The sequence below is a fragment of the Dermacentor albipictus genome, unplaced genomic scaffold (assembly GCF_038994185.2).
Source record: "Dermacentor albipictus isolate Rhodes 1998 colony unplaced genomic scaffold, USDA_Dalb.pri_finalv2 scaffold_24, whole genome shotgun sequence".
Taxonomy (NCBI): domain Eukaryota; kingdom Metazoa; phylum Arthropoda; class Arachnida; order Ixodida; family Ixodidae; genus Dermacentor; species Dermacentor albipictus.
In genome coordinates this window covers 705,742-720,013 of record NW_027225578.1, presented here as the reverse complement: position 1 = coordinate 720,013, position 14,272 = coordinate 705,742, and the positions used below count along the sequence as shown (strand labels likewise).

At 40.7% G+C, this 14,272-nt stretch overlaps 1 long non-coding RNA gene across 1 annotated transcript; it reads left to right on the top strand.

Annotated features, from left to right (window-relative positions):
* The first annotated feature begins 868 nt into the window (after positions 1–868).
* LOC139052489 (uncharacterized) lies at positions 869–13,408 on the top strand. Its single transcript, XR_011509931.1, has 4 exons — positions 869–1,026; positions 2,573–2,614; positions 5,169–5,373; positions 8,057–13,408. It is a non-coding gene; the product is annotated as an uncharacterized lncRNA (long non-coding RNA).
* The last annotated feature ends 864 nt before the right edge of the window (positions 13,409–14,272 follow it).

The following is a 14,272-nucleotide window of genomic DNA, read 5'->3' as shown; positions in this document are numbered from 1 at the left end:
TCACCATCTGGGGTCCTTTAACCTGCACCGAACGCACAGTACACGGACGTTCTTGCATTTCACCTCCATCGAAATGCAGCCGCCCCGAGCGGCATTAGATCCCAAGCACTCGGGTTATTAGCGCAACACCTCAGGCCACTATGCCACCACGGCGGGTGCGGCGGATAAAGGAGTGAACATCGTTTTTACAGAGTGCGTATCGCTTAGATGTTACCCGTTAGCACGCACAGAACGAAACGAAAAGCTTGGCTGATATGTATGTCATCGTGCTCATATTTCACATGGAGGCCACATTCTTTTCTGTGACGTAGACGGGGTGCTGGCGAATGTGTTGGGAATCTGCTCGGCCACCAAGCAGAATCTGCGCTGCTATACGTTCTCGGTGACAAATCGCACAGCGCAGAAGCACACACACAAATGTTTAAAAGAATGGGACGACAGACCGCCTGCAGTTTGCTGTGACGTCGAAATAAGAAGCACAAACAGCGACGTTTCTGTACTTTTCTGGTCAATAGTTCAGTTCGCATGGTTGCGGCACGCATTACTTTTTTTAAAAATCCAAACGACGAAAACTGTGCGCGCACAAATTAGCACGGCGTTTGCGACGTTTGAATTTGGCGCCTTTTCCCGCGCACTCCATTAGCTCCGGCCGGTGCACCGCGTTACTGCGCCAAAGAAAGTAGTTCATCAAAGAAGTGAAGCAAAAAACTTTCATACACATGCAAAGCGCAACAATTGTTCTGTAATAACATGAAATCACAGAATTTGTTATCAAATAGTACAATTTATGATAATATAAGCTTGTATTTGTATGAGTGTACATGTATGATTGCGCGTTTGCGGTGTTGATGCTTGGAGCATTCCGGCGAGTTCATGTACGCTGTTCGCTTGAAAGCTTCCTGCTTTTCTGCGTTCTTTGTGTGCTTCGCTGTGACTTCTTTGGAATATTCCTGCGTGTTGCTCGCTTTTTATGGGCTTGTTGCCTCGAAGATCGCCATGATCGCCTCCGACTCAGCGTAATCAAAGGTGAGTTGATGTTTCGAATTCCCCTTGTTCGTCCATTGCGAAGCGGTGTACGGGAGCCCGGAAACGAGTTCAGCGCCTGTGCGTGTTTTCCGCGGGCCTCTTTTCTAGTTTTCATTCCTAGCACTATCCTTCCGTTGCGAGAATTGGTTGTACAGCACTAGATTTGTGATATATAACGTGGAGCTTTGTCCTGGTTTAACTTTACTCTCCGCTTGTGGTGACGTAAGGCAGCTATGTGGTGCCAGCTAAAACAGGGCTGTTGTACGCCATGATTTCTGATACGGTGTTCGAGCACCGATTGAGTTAGCCTTATTAATGAGCGCATAACAATGCGACCTGAAACCATCCGATCTGTACTGTAATCGAAGATATTTCGTTTGCGCCACGCTAGTACAAGGCGTGTGAGTGAGCTGTAGCAACAAAGGGGGGGGGGGGGGTGGCGGTGGGATCAGCGAAAATGTATTCTGTTGCGCTGTTGCCTTCAGGATCGAGTGACACCGCGGTGTTTCAACGCCACTATCTGTCACGCCGTGCGGCCGACGTTCGCGCGACCGGAAAACACAGAGGAGGCTGTCTCGCAATAATAAAAAATTTCAAGTGTGTACACGCGATTCTATGCGATACGTGACATACAATAGGGGTGATGCCACAGAGTGCTGCGAAATCACCGAGTTATACGCCTTGCCAACCGCGTGTGTTATGTTTTCCACCTGTTAGCGCGCATTCAACTTTCTTTTATTATCTTCTCCGTTCGGTGCCATGGAGTGCTTCGCCCAAACGGCTTCGCGTAGGTGCTCTGCATTCACGGAAAGGCAGATTTCATGGCACTCCAGGTCCTACTTTACTGGGATAGAACATTAAAAAAATGTAACAGCGTGAAATTTCAGCTTTTCGCACTTTAGTAACTGATTGATGTAACAAAGTTTTAAAATCAGTAAAGGAACGAGATAAATGCCTGGCATATCTGCCTTGTCGTCCCACTGTGTTTCGAGGCGGCATGTATATGTTATCGGCAACATAAACATCAATAATTAGCATTGTTTCTTGTGACCATAGAAGTAGCTAGTTATGTCGAAAAGCCATTTTTGCTTTGAATCCGAGCACTACACAGTGAGCAGATTGAAAGGGGAGCGCATCGTTGTGAACTAAATGACGACGCTTTGCCACAAGCTTGGAATAATGTTTTTTGTCGAAAGAGCAGGTCTGTGAAATTCTTTGAGTGTAAGCAAAACTTCAGTAGCATCAGGTAGACGGGGAGTAAAAGAATGTAACACTGGGGCCTTATATGAAGGAGCTGCCTTTAATATGTGGCCATAACAGTTAAGTAGATGCGTGGAAATAATTGTTAATATAAGTAGAGGAATGTGAAATAAATTATTTGACAAGCTCACACTGCCATTGGCAAGAGCAGCCACACTTTCGTGTATTCGATGACTAGTCATTTGTATCCGTCCATTTATGTCAGCCTAATGGTCCATGTAGCTCTTTTGATTGTCGCTTTTGCTGCATCGTGGCTTCACGTTTTAATACTGACATCTTTTTTCAGATTCAAAGTGAGCTGGGAGACGCCCCAGCTGGCACGCTAAAGGTGAATTCTTTGGTCATCCATTCTGTAGCGTCACCATGATCAAATACAGTGATGCCGTGAAAATGTATTGCAAGAAGCAGGAAAAAAAACATTGCTGATGCAACTGCAAGGCATTTGCTCCAGTGATCAATTGGTGCAGAGTGCCTTCATTAGGAGACATGGTGCCTTTAAGCACTCAGCTGAAAGACTTAACTGCACCGGGACTGGGAGTGAATTCAGTGTCACTTGTGAACATATTAAACGCAGAATGTGTCTTTTTCAGTGTATATGCCTGATATGAAACTTAGTGTGGACATTAGTGGTCTACATGAGTGAACATCTTTATAGTTTTACCAGAACGAAGGTATAATGGCCTATGTCATACAGCAGTGCACTGCTAGATGTATCAAACCAGAACAGCAGCACCCTTCGAGAAAGTTGGCTGAAGAACGAGCAATGATCGGGGCTTTCTGCATTTCAAGGGCCAAATTACAAAAAGATTGATGCCTAGCTGGATGGTGCGAAGTGCCGGTCACCACATGCTCTATCTTGGCATTACGTCTTGTTAAGATACAGAAATTGCATCACTGCTCATAAATTGGAAGGTTGAGGGGAAGTGGAAGGGCTCCCCTCTGGGTAGCCAGTGCATGCCCTTTGCTATACTGATAATCCTACCTTAATGAGAACCAGTGATGCATGTTAACCTATTACGCAGCCAAGTGCATTCCTTGTTTTGTATTAAGGGGACACTAATGACACCCTAAATGAATTTTAAATAAAGCATCGTCTTAAATAACTACTCCTGTAAATTTCTTGGTAGTTGCTTGATTATTAGAGAAAATAAAGCTCAAAGTTTAATTTTCTGAGTATCGCCCCAAAATCTTCGTGCTGACACCTCATTGTCACATCATGGATTCCAAGTATTTTTTCATACTTTGGTTGTATTGGTTCTGTAAATGTTCCTGACGCTTTTTATTTGGGTTTTTGGAATATGATGAAGAACATCTTTATTTGTAAAAAAAAATTGCTACACCTGAACAGACGTTATCTAAATCCATGACGTCACAGCAAGCGGGTGTGGTAACTTCAAGGCAGCACTGCCACCAATCTTTCCTCTTGCTGCTTTTACAGTTTACTCGGCCTCTTGTCACGGTATGAGTGAATCTCTTGAATTGTAGGAAGGTCATGTACAGATACATCTAAAATAATTTTTCTCTATAGTGCTTTCATGCCGTAGTTGCTTAGGGGTGTTGGCACAGCTCCGCTAAGCACGAGGTCACAGGATCAAACAACCGCATTTTGATGGAGGGTAAATACAAAACTGCCCAGGTACCTTGCAGCCTAATTTAGTAAAAAGTAGTCCAGAGTTCCCCACTATGGCGTGCCTAAACATCAGATTGTCATTTTGGCACTTAAAATGCCAGAATTTAATTAATTTATATTTCTTTAGTGCTCCTTTAAGCTGTAGAATTCATGATCTCTGCAAAAACTCATGCTCAAAGTATTTTCCATAAAGATTAAATAAACAGTAGATATAAGTGTCTATTTATATATTGAATTGTGGTGATACGTGATGACTATTAGAACGGTGGTACAACAAGACAGGCAGAATTGTAATACAATGTGTGATGGCACGATGATGCACATCGAGGAAATGACCGAGTCTCCCTAGAAGTCCCTGACATGGACATCAACTGACTGTCCACAAACTTCTGAGTTCACTCCGTGATCTTGTGCAGCCTGTGCTTTGCGAGTCGATTAATTTAATTGAGGTGGTGGTTGGCACATACTGTCCTTGCAACTTATGTACATTTCATACAGTGGAGTGGAATCCTCACACATTACATCTGGAGCACAGCAAGTGAACATGATGTGTAGTGGTAATCTTAGTAATGATCGACAATCATGTCCCTCTTCGAGCTCCTAATGCTGCTTGCCAACACAAGCAGCAGCAGTTGCCCAAGATAGCGTGAAAGAGATTCATTGAAAAGTGGCATATGCCCAGGGTCGCATACCCAGTCACCTAAGCTGTTCCAACGGTTGATATTGAACTCTTCCCTCAACATATCAGCCCAATCTCCCCATTACACCATGGGCTACCTATTGACACAAATGGATGGGAAAATAGACACCTGAAAATATGAAGTATCCTAAGAATGGTAATCACAATAAATAGTACTAGATGTGCATTAGCTCAAGCTCTTGGGCCAGTTGGTGCATGATGAACTTAAAAAGGGAGGTACCAGCAAAACAAAGGACGCGCACACACGGAAGAGGCGTTAGACAGGAAGTCCGTGTCTAATGCCGTTTCCTTGTGTGCGTGTCATTTGTGTTTCACTGGTACTCCCCTTTTTCAAGTACTAGATGTTTGGATACTTTGGTTTATTATTCTTGTTTGTGCTGGATTGTTCTTCTGAAACGTGGCATCCGGACAGCATAAGAAGCTTGTAAGAAGTCCAGTTTAGCATTCTAGATTTGCAACAGGTACTTTTTTAATTTATTTGCAGTAGGGCTGTTGTGTGAATGTGCTTGAAAGGCTTAAAACTGTTTTGCTAACATTTACTTAAACGTGCAGGTTCACATAGGTTGAAGGAGTGCACATTGAGAAGGTTATCCTGGCACAGCTTACCATGGCCTGCCATGGTGGACCAGGAAAGTTTGCAAGGGCCTTGCTTCACCATGTGTTCACAGAGGAGGAGCTCATGGGCCATTTGGCCTTTGGAAATAACACCAAGGGGCAAAAAGGGCTCTTGACCCCACCAGGGTCAGTGCTGTTATAGGCAAGTACCATATATCCTTTCTGGTTGCATTTTTACATTCACATTTTTTTCTAAAATTATGAACTTGCCATTGGCATAACAAACGACTTTCAAGTAGCCCGTGTGTGCAGTTGTGTGCTACGATAGCCTACTATTTGGAATGACTGTTCATATGATCATAAGTGCGTAATGCCGCCATACACAAATGCTTCTAAAATTTAAAAGCTGCCTTCACTGCTGAAAGTTTTTAGTGGCTCCACCACATAACATGAGCTGCATTGGCGCATTAGCAGTGCTACATGGCTGTCATTGCAAGGAATAGTTGTCTGTGAAGCACGCTCCAAATCTATTGGCATGGACGACATGTTTAATTAGCCTGAAAGTGTTATTCTAATACACGAATTGCGGAGAAGCTATGCTCAAGTGTGGTTACTGCTCAGCTCGAGCAGGAGCACGTTCACCAAATTGCAGAAATCAAAACAGCTCTCCAGGTTCTGAGATGTGAAACAGTAGATTCACCAATTTTAACAGACCACATCGAATTAAGGTTGCTCCTATCTTGAAGGAGGTCCATGTGATGCCAGACAGCAGCCTTTTAGCAGAGGGAACCTGAGTGGTGTGGCAATTTTCTTTTGGTTGTTTCAATCAAAGAAACAACATGGACAGAGTTGCAAGCATCGCTGTCAACAGTACTACGTTTAGTGGGCGCTTACTCATTCTAAGCACTTAACCTATGACTCGTATTTATTAATGCACACTTTATCACTTTGTATTCTAAGATATGAAAAAAAATATTTATGTGGCTTTTCCCCATATACTTCAATAAATTGAAAATAGGCTCTTGGGGCCTAATGTATAAAGCTTCTTACAGTCCATCAGACATGTCCACTACTCCCATTCTGAAATTGTTAGAATTGATTCCTGCTTCCTTACTTCACCTACCTGTTAACAGGGTTATTATGAACCATTGCCAAGTAGATTATGGGCTTAAAATAATCAAAAAGATGAATGGGCTTTTCTGTCGCTCTTGTTTAGCCCGTTGAGGGTCACATTTTGGGGAGAAATATGCCTCTCTAATTTAGGAGTTAATATTTTTTGTGGTTTGCAAATGCTCAAAACTTTCGAATTGAATAGTGTCCTATTCAATTTAGTCTTTTAATGGTCGCTATTTGTAAATGTGAGTATTCTAATATTTCGAAACACCAATAAAACATGAAATTTGAGCCAAAGTACGGTAAATTTTCACGTCCAATAACATAGTATAGACATAAAACGTAAGAACTTGTAAGAATAGCAGACCAGGCTACATTACTTAAGTAGCTGTACTTTAGAGGCTGTACAGCAATCATTTATGCTTACTGAAGAGTCCTGTGCATGTGAAGAAACCTTTTGCTGCTCCATTTGTGCTTTTAATAAACAGCTCTTCATAACATAACAATGACAGAAACTTGCAAACATTAATAATACTAGGTTGTGAGCCTCATCTTACATTAATTGTGATATCAGCTGTTCATTATTCAGAAGCTATCCATTATTTGATTTGCTTCTAGCATTATTCGGTTCAGCCTCAAAAATCACTTTTCGTGCACTCTTAATATTTTTATTGCAGATTTAAGTTCTTCAGAGTGACGTTCCGAGAAAATGAAGTGGTAAATAATATTTTTAAATAACGATGAAGTGGCAATACCATTTCAGTATTTGCAGTTTTAGATGTTTTATTTTTTTTATGCAGGATAAAGCAGCATAATTTTTTTGTGTAATGAAACTTACAAAAACTTGTGGCAACACTCCCAAATTACTGCAATGACAGACACCAAGGAGCTAAGTGAAAATCAGTTTTGGAGAAACCCATGGAGCGACAGCACTTAAAGAATATTTTCTAGAAGCCTCAGAAGGTTGCAGCACCTCCAGTGGGATGCTAGGCAACACTTTGTTCTGAAACGGCAAATTTTTTCAGAACGTTCCGTCACAGCCACAGATGTACGGCAGTAAACCCTAAAAGGGTTAAAGAAGTCAGTCCTATGGCATATGGCTCTTAAAAGACAGCATTTCTTCGTATCTGTCACATTCTGCATGTTTCGTGCTAAGCAGCTTGGTGCACAACTACATGGAATCCTCATTATAACAGTAATTCAATCGTTGAGGCAGAAAACATACTTTGCTGTAAGCAGTGTCTTCTTTAATGTAGAAAGTCCTAAGTCATTGTAAGGCGAGAAGTACATTCCGATTGCATGTGAACTCAGGAAACCTAACTTCAAATGAAGCTACACTCAATTGTAGTGACATGACAGTATTGTATTTGGAGCATGGAAAAGCACAGTTAAATGCTGCACATTTTAATTATGAAAGTTACAAGAAATAATTTAATTGTCAGTTCAGGTTTATTTATGAACATGAATTTTTTTCACCATTTTGTTTCTCAGCAAGCAAAGTTCACATCTTCGACATTGAGGATATTCGTAAAGTTATTTTGCTACAGTGTTTTGTTCCTCTTTGCCCTTTCCTGCATTTGACACTTAGTTGAGTCCCGTGCCACACAGAATCAATTTAAATGGTCATGCTGCAAAGCTGTACCCGTGGAAAGTTGGAATTAAGCTACACAAATACATAAATCAATTTCATTATAACAAGGGCATATTGCATGCCATTCTTTTGCATGTAGAAGTTGCTTTTTAAAACTTCTTCTGGCTTCTTGTTGTTGCAGGCTTCACGTGTCACAAGTTTCCTGGTACCAACATGCCCTATGTAAAGAACTCTGGCCTCGCTTCTCGCATGGGACCAATAGCCTCTCAAGAGCCCAAGTTGGACAGCTCAAACCAAAACACAAGTGTTGTGCTTTTGTAACTCTCGACATTTTTATGTTTTATGTTAGTCTCCTGAAGGGCTCAATTTGGATTTCTCAAATGAGCATACAAATGTTGTGCCTTTCTATGCCTTGACATTTTTATGTTAATTTTATTTATGCTAATTATGCAAGTCCCCTGAGAAGCCCACATTGGATTGCTTAATCCAGAATACAAGTGCTGTGCTTTGTTATAGTTCACTACATTTTTATGTTAGTTTTTGATATGGTTCCAGTAAGGATAGTGTTTCCTTATTAATATATTTTTTAAGTATCTTAAGTCATTTCATGCCAAACCACCCAATTTTGTCAAGAACTGTTCCACTATGGCAAAGCATTTCAAGTTTGCTTGATTTTGAGTAGGTACAATAAGAAAATTTTTGAGAAAATTTGCTTTCATACATACACTTGAGTCATTCCAGGGCAACCAACCAGCGTTTTTTTGACCATCACAGATATAGTTGAAACTCCGAACTCTTGCTCCCCATTTATTTTCCTTCGCAAAAATTTTTTTGAATTTTGGCAAAAATTTATTGTTCTTGCCCAGCTAAGCTAGAAGGCACTGATACACGTTTCTTTTGAAAGGGAAATTGTATGATCCAGATATTCAGATGATGTTCATGTCAAGAGACAAGTGGTGTGACTGCCAAAATTTGCAAAGTTTGAATTTTCTTCTAATGTAGGGAAATACAGAAGGCACAAAATAAATATAAAATCAGACTGGTTGACTTGGGATAGCTGCAAAATATTTCAAGCCTTGTAGGTTCAGTTGATCAGCTAAAAAAACTGAAAGTTCCAATTTTTTGCAAGAAGCTTCGTGTTGAAGGTAAAAAATTAGCTTTGGAGGTTGGCACAAAAGTATGTCGCCCATCGTTACACAGCCCTACATGTCTGCTATGCATGTGACAAGTAACAAAAAGGTATTCTTTAAGTGCAATAAATTATTTTCTCTAATGTTCATTTGTGGATCACACATACAGCATAAATATAGCATAAATATATGAAGCTATGTCAGCTAGCAAGGAAAGATTGTTAATATAATTAGCCACAAAAACTACTCAACAAACTGACTGCCTTTTTTATCATTGCGAAGGCAGGTGACGTCAAGCGCTACAGCTGCAGTCTCAACTTGTATTTTTTTAACATGAATGCAAAAAGTGGTCGCCAGTGGTATCTGACCACATCAGACTGAACAAGGCAAATATGACTTTTATAGGTGAACACGTTCTGGCTCTGAAACAGTGGTAGCAAACAACACCACAAGAATTTGTTCACACTTATGTAGGTTTTCAGTCTTAATTATGAAGGTGTTTTCTACTTGCATCATCATTGGGCTCCAGGGAGCAGGGCACGAAGTGTCCTGCTCCTTCTGTGTTGCATTGCAGTGCGACATGCCCTTTAAAATGCTTTGTATGAACAATATCAGCGCTCTTCCTGGATTTACTGTCTACATAATAGCCGATATTTCTTTTTGTAAACTGCATGAAAGATATCTTTTAACACTGCAGGATTCCCTCACATATTAATACGTACGAGGTGTTAGAAAAGTATTTGACTTTTTTTTGCAGACACCTGATGAATATGAAACAAGCGCGTTTTCATCAGCCACCCTTGAACCTTTTCGCGCATGCACGAATTTTTTCCGCCTGCCAATAGCGTGAATTGCTGGGACGCAGCATTTGAATGAGGTAGTACACAGTGCTCTCATCGTTTTTTTATTGCAAGGAAAATGGCGGAGCGACTGGAGCAGTGCTACTGCGTCAAATTTTGCCAGAAACTGGGCGACAGCCACGTGGAAACCATTCGGAAGATTCAGGCTGCTTTCGGTGACTGCGCTATGAGCAGCACACAGATTAAGGAGTGGTACAACCAGTTTAAAGACGACCACGCATCGGTGGCGAGCGAGCCACTCTCCAGTCGGCCATCAATATGCCGAAATGACCAGGTCAAATGACCAGGTCCTGGTCATTGACCAGGTCAATGACCAGGACCAGGCCTAAGTGAACCCTGTGGTGATGCGGGACCGTCGTGTGACTATCCAAGAAATTGTGGAAGAGGTGGGCATCAGCACATTTTATCCACATTCCATTATCACCGAAGATTTGGCCATGAAGAGATTTGCCCCGAAATTCCTTCCCAAGCTGCTCATGGTGGAGCAAAAGCAACTTCGTGTTGAAGTCTCACAGACATGCTGGATTCCACAAACAGTGACCTCAACTTCACGAACACCATAATCACTGGTGACAAGTCTTGGATGTATGTTTATGACCGGGAAACCAAATCCCAGTCATTACAGTAGAAGCATTCCACGTCACCAACCAAAGACCGCTAAGTGCGCATCAACGTTAAAGTGTTGCTGACTGCTTTCTTTGACTCCCGCAGTGTGGTACACCACGGGTACGCACCACAGGGTCAAACAATCACTAAAGACTACTACAGGGATGTCCTCCATGGCCTATGTGATGCTGTGTGGCGCAAGATACCAAAGTTGTCAACAGGAAATTGGCGCATCCATCACGACAATGCTTTTCTCGCACTTGATTCAGACTCTTTTGGCGAAAAACCAGACTCCTGTAGTTCGACAGGCTCCTTACTCTCCTTATATAGCCGCCTGCGGCTTCTGGCTATTTCCCAAAATCAAGAGGCCATTGAAAGAAGCACAATTGCAGACAAGAGAAGACATTATGGCTGCAACGACAGCTGAGCTAAACTCCATTCGGAAAGAGGCCTTCTCGGAATGCTTCTAACAATGGCAGCACCGCTGGGAGAAGTGGCTGGAGTCCCAAGGAGACTACTTTGAGAGTGATTAGGTTTCCAACGCTCCAGTTATCCCAGTTTTTTTTTTCTTCAGCCAAAGGTCGGATACTTTTCTAACAGACCTCGTATTGATATTTTATGTGTAATGGCTGTATGGTTTACCTGGCCCACACCAAACACAAGCCTCGTTGCGTTAGAGCATGTGTCCCTTGGCAATAAAATGCAGACACTAACACCGCTTCTCTGTCATCTGTGTGGAGACGAAGCCAGCTTTGTGGTCTGCATTCCCAGCCGGCAAGCAGTGCGCACATCCGAGAAAAGTCGGTGCTGACAAAATTTCAAAAAAGAATTTCTCGCATTTAAAAATAATGCCTTTTTTAACTTCACACATGCATAGCAGACATGTAGAGCTATCCAATAATGTATCACATACTTTTTGGCCAACCATGAAAGCTGTTTTTTCCTTCAACATGAAGCTTCTTGCAAAAGATTAAAATTTGTTTTTTTTTACAGGCGATTAGCTGAACCTTCAAATCTTCAGATTTTTTTGCTATACTATGTCACCTGGGCTACCATTCTGTATTTAATTTCTGTCCTGTGAATTTTCGTTACGAAAAAAAAAACTAACGGATTGCAATTTGACTCATTTTTGCCGGTGCCGAAAGCAATTGAAGTATTCAAATATTTAAAAAATTGGCTATTTTGGCAGTTGCATCACTTCACCGTATTTCCACGCACACCATTTGAAGGCCTCGATCAATACAATGTGCATTTGAAGAAGAATGTTGATTGATGTCCTCTAGCTCAGCTGAGCAGGAAAACTAAACTGTCACCAAAGTGCTACAAAATATCTGGCAAAAATAAATAAAAGTGGGTAACGAGTTTTGAACTCTAGTAAACATATAGTAATGTTTCAGCTATATGTGTGCTGTCAAAAAAACGCTGGTCGATTCGGCATGGAATCGCACACCTGCAAGTGCATCTGTGCCATTGTCAGAGTTCAATAAAAACTGCATTTGACATAACTTTATAAAAATAACTTATTGCTTTCTAAAATACATGAGTAAAATTAATAGGTATAAGTCGGCTTAAATTTAAAATGCAACGAAAGATCTCTGGTAATGGAATGATGTGCCTTTCATGTTTGCATGAAACCATATCTTTTTCTGAATTCTTTCGTTATTTTTTTGTGGCAGTGAATAAACTTGTAATGGAACTCTCACAAGGAGTAACTTTGATTCCAGCACATCACTAATAGCTGTTTTTTTTTCCATATAAAAATCTGATGTAGTTAATATGAATGTCGCTTGATATGGAATGACCTGCGCAGGAACGTTATCATGGCGGAAAACACAACTGGATCATGCAACAGCAATGCAGCATAATAAATTGCTCCCATCAGCATCACTTATTGTGATTGCCATGTTTCAGAAGTATGTAACGTTTACCGAAATTGGCACATACCATTCAAGCAACAAATAAGGATTGTACAGTGATCCTTTTTCAGTTTTACAGATCTTTAAGTTGTCTGTGCCAGGTAGCATAATTTTTTTTCTTGAGCTGGATTATTCAGAGGTGGACATTACTAGCACAAGAAATGGAAACATTAAACTGATTCTCATAAATTTATTAATTCACTTATCACATCACGGCACATATTTCAGTTTGCAAATTGTAGCCAGTGATTTTGAAAGACATATTCACTTGAAATTAATTTCCAGGATGACACCAGTTGCGAAATTTTTCCATAAATGTGAGAAATACATGGGCATTCTGGTTACTTTTGTGCTTCAATGCATAACAGTGCGTTCTGTTAAAAAAAAGTAAGTGCTACAGCAGTGCATTTCTACAGCCAGTTTGATGGCATGTGTCTCGTTACTGGTGTCATTCTGGAAGTTCGTTCTAAGTGCATACACCTTGTAAAATTACCGTCTACAATTTGAAAAGCTTTATTAGGAACTGAGTTTTTCTTAATCAGCTGACTATGGTGTCTTGATTTCTCATGCAAATAATGTTTGGCACTCTGTATCTAGAATTATGTTAGCTGCAACAGTCCGTGTTTAATAAATTTCATGAAACTTAAAGATAACCACCCTGCATATCAGGTCTCAGTTGAGTGCTGTGGGCTCAAGCAAATCGTGCCATGGTAATAGTACCACTGGCTCCCAAATAGAGAAAGCAAGTGCCATTTTTGAGTGCTCTTATTAACAGTCATGTCAGTCTGCTTCTACATTTAATTTAGGTATTTATTTTTAAAAATTTATTTCTTTTGAGAAATGTGTTTTACTTGAGGGCCACACAGACTACATCTTCAGTATTCTGTTTTGTTATGGTGTCAAGCTGCAGGAAGTTTGTACTGTGCAATAGTTTTTAAGAAGTTTCTGATGTGCTCAAACTACAAATGGTTGTACATTTACACAGATGTTTGTTTACAAATAAACAGTTCACCTAGAAAAATGGTTTTTGTCTGCATCAGTTCAGCACTCTTAATATTGTGGAGGTCCATCCACTCTGACAATTGAAAAAAGTGGCATAACAGTACTGCTAGCAGTTTTACAATATGGTTTATTACAGGCGATCTGGGAGCATGCTTTTGAGCCCAGGGTGGCAGAGGCCTGCGATACAAAACCCCTGTATTTAAATTTTATCCCTGCCCTCTCACAGCAAACATACCAACGTGACATCAAAGGTAATTATATGCAACATAGCTCAGCAGTATTTTAAGAAAAGTGCAGGTTTAAACTGGTAAATACCCAGTGGGGCATAAAGGGCTTTCAACATAATTTGTGTTGATGTTCAACAGATCTGCAACAATTCTTCCATGGGCTTTCAATATGAATGAACAACACATTTCAACAACACATCAATGGGCTTTCAATTTTGCGACAACACATCTTCAACAATGCTTCAATGGGCTTTCAACATTGACAAACAACACATTTCAACAATACGTCAATGGGCTTTCAAGTTTGAGCTTCAACAATGCTTCAATGGGCTTTCAACATTGACAAACGACACATTTCAACAATACGTCAATTGGCTTTCAATATCGACAGGCAACACATCTTCAACAATGCTTCAATGGGCTTTCAACATTGAAATACACCATAGTTTCAACGATATGCCTATGATCTTTCAAATTGAGAGGCCACAATGATGTTTCGACAGAATGTCGCGGGCCAATTATCAACACTTGTCAACAATTTCCTCAATGCTGTTTCAACAATTCCCCAATGATCTTTCAAGGTCATTTGTTGACGTTGAACAATGATATCTCAATAACCTTTCAACAATTTTTTTTGTAAGGGGAAAGTGGTTTTC